The sequence below is a fragment of the Ascaphus truei genome, chromosome 8 (assembly GCF_040206685.1).
Source record: "Ascaphus truei isolate aAscTru1 chromosome 8, aAscTru1.hap1, whole genome shotgun sequence".
Classification (NCBI taxonomy): Eukaryota; Metazoa; Chordata; class Amphibia; order Anura; family Ascaphidae; genus Ascaphus; species Ascaphus truei.
Window position 1 is genome coordinate 7284561 of NC_134490.1, and position 3138 is coordinate 7287698.

Sequence of the window (3138 nt, forward strand, 5' to 3'; positions counted from 1 at the left end):
CAAACTCTCTCTCCCCCCATTCTCTCTCTATTTCTTCCAACCCCTTTCTCTCTCACACACAGTCCCCCATTCTTTCTCTGCCCCCTCTGTAGAGGGAGAGGGGGACTGGCCCGGTATTAAAGGGGTTGCACCCCATATGGCCACCCCCTGACCTCACCAGGGAGGCAAGGGGTTAACTGGACTGCAGTCCAGACCTGTGGTTTATCTTGCTATAACATGAAAATGTATGTTCCCCTGTTATAATGTACCATCATCATACCAGTGTCTGCACCACACACGCACTGGGATCCATCCGGGAGGGCAAGAGTTAATAGTTGAATAGTGATTATAGCCCTTTGTTTAATGTTCCCGCCTTTTCAGGCACCATTTGGCAGAGTCCCATAGGCCGCCATTAAAGCTCCATTTATTTCAATGGCGAGAGAGCGGTTTTGGACCTGTGTCCTTCAAAGACCAGCAGTTGCGTCCGAGGTGGAGCGGCGGTTTCCCATTGTAAGTCAATGGGCCCATTGACTTCAATGGAGATTCCTCGACGATGCTCTCCAGGAACGAGTTGGCAGCCGTCCAAACCGCAAAACCGCAAAGAGGAAACAATGTCATGAAAAGAGCTTTGATCACTGTAAGTTCAAGTTCATAGACAAGTGGCGTGGGAATCTTAGGTTCTAGGGCGCCCAGGAATAAAATTATTTTTGCCCCTAGCTCCTAGGCCTCCCCTCACTTGACCACCACCGAGTCCAAGAATCCAGGACCCCCAGAAAGGGTCGTGCTGGCTGAGCAGGTCGCGCCATAGGTTTCAATGGCGGCGGAAGAAGCAGCATGAGAAAACGGCTAAGTCCGAAACCTGAAAACCATAAGCCCATATCTCCGGTTCTGGAGGGTTCAGAGGGCCGGGATTTGGGGTGCCTGCAGTCACTGTTCCGGCATGACCGCAGATCCATTCCCGACCCTCTCCGACCAACCCGACGGAGTATGGACCACCATAGAGGTTCCTGAGTTTTTCCCATAGACTTCAATGGCGGCCGTTTCCCCATTGACCGGCTATGGCGGAGAAGTCCCATGGGCTTCAACGGCGGCGGTACCCCGTTGGAAGTCTATGGCGGCAGACTCCCATAGCCGCCAATGGCGGAGTTTCACTATTGAAAGTCTATGGCGGCGGAGCCCATTGTTTTCAATGGAGAATGAGTGAAAAGCCGAGATTTATTTTACAGTGGAGAATTTTGTGATAAACTAAGAAACGGTTCATGTGGTATTTGCATATCTCCGGTTCTGAGGGTCGCAGCGGGCTGAAACTTGGACACTGTAGTGTTCCACTTCCAGCATTAATGCCTGGGTAGTTTGGACCCGCTGGACCTAACAGAACTGGTTATTTTAATATGTTTGTGTATTAACCATCATACTGTATTTCAAAGCGGGGACAGATGCCGCGAAGATTCCTACATACTAAGGAATGCAGGTGGTCAGGAGAGCGACCTAGTGTCTGGGAAGCAGGCCCCTGATCAAAGACTCAGCCACTCTAACTGTTTACATGAGGGCGGAGAAGCGTGAAGCTGGAGTGGTTTGTGGGTGTTATAACTCACACTTACAAACAAAGAGTATTAGTCTGCCAGATGCCCCATCTGGTAGACTGCCCGGCGCCCCTGATTTGGGTGTGGGGCTACAGAAATGAGACCCTCAGAGTCCCAGTACGCATGGGCCAACTAGCTGGGGGGTATGGGTTAAACTGTGTTCCCACGTTAGAGATTGGGTACAGTTAATTGTTCTCCAATAGCCTGTACTCAATGTTAAAAATAGGGTTACAAAGATATATAAACTGTTGTCAACCCTACAGTCTTTGTCTTCTAGATACATCTTGATTGTTACCTGATTGCTGGAGAATTGCTATTTGATACTTCTTCATTCCAACCCCTAAGTAAGTGTTACCTTCTTGTCTGTTAATTGTACTATCTTGCTGTGTTCACCTATCTAAGGAATAAATATAGTTTATTATATCTAAGCCTCGTTCAGTTCAACCCAGTTATTTGGTGTAAATTATATCTTGTCATAAGTTACCGTGACACCCTCCCTCCATTCTCTCTCCAACCCAACTCTTTCTCTCTGCCCCTTTCTCTCTCACACACCCCTTTCTTGCCCCCATTCTCTCTCCCCCACACGCTCCCCCTATTCTCTCTCACACACTCCCCCTATTCTCTCTCCCCCTATTCTCTCTCACACACACTCCCCCTCCCTCTCCCTAATCTCTCTCACACACACTCCGCCTATTCTCTCTCACATACACTTCCCCTTTCTCTCTCGCACACTCCCCCTCCTTCTGTCTCAACCACTTTCTCTCTCACCCCTCCCCCCTCCTTCAGTCCCGCCAGCTGACACGGAAAGTTGTGACTGACTTCCAGGTTTCATTGCAGGGTACGCCCTGCCCCCTGCCCTCACCCTCCTCTGCCGTTCCCCGGCCCTCCTCTACTGCCGCAATTCCTACTTCGCTTCCGCCGCCATCCAGACAGGAAAAAGCAAGAAACCGGGACATTTCAACAGTTTTCGAAAATTGTCGGGACTCCGGGATGTTTAAGGAAGATCTGGGACTATCCCGGCTGATCCGGAACGTATGGTCACCCAACTAATCTGAGTAGCACCCTTTGCTAAATGTTCAGCCATTCTATTCCTTTTAGATTGTACGCTTCTTGAAGCAGGAACCTCATTACCTAGTTTTTCATTGTGTTTAAAGTATCTATTTTATGTTTTATTTCTTGCCCTTACCCACACGTTGTACTTCGCTGCAGAATACGTGGGTTCCATATAAATAAAAGATAACAACAATAAGACACAATAAAGTGTTAGAAGGGCGAGTGCTTGGCATTTATAGCCGCCCCTGCTGACCTATGTGAAGCTGCTTCTTTAATATCTAATGGCGTAGAAAGATTTCTAGTATCCGTAAGATCAGAAGTTACTGGATAAATATTTATTCATGCTGCTGGCTGTGTGGACTCTCAGGGACCCGCTGTTCTGACGTCTGTGTGTATATAGGTAGTAAACACACACAGTCCTGGGAGGTGTGTTGTGGAGAGCCAGTAGGATTTAGTGAAGAAGCAGGGAGGGGGGTGGAGAACCGATTAAAGCCCCTCATTGGTCAGATTGTACACGCACCCT

The 3138-nt window shown here is 48.8% G+C and overlaps 1 long non-coding RNA gene across 1 annotated transcript; it reads left to right on the forward strand.

Annotated features, from left to right (window-relative positions):
• Window positions 1-1837: 1837 nt before the first annotated feature.
• On the forward strand, window positions 1838-2867 carry LOC142500865 (uncharacterized). Its single transcript, XR_012803321.1, has 2 exons — window positions 1838-1906; window positions 2400-2867. It is a non-coding gene; the product is annotated as an uncharacterized LOC142500865 (long non-coding RNA).
• Window positions 2868-3138: the final 271 nt, after the last annotated feature.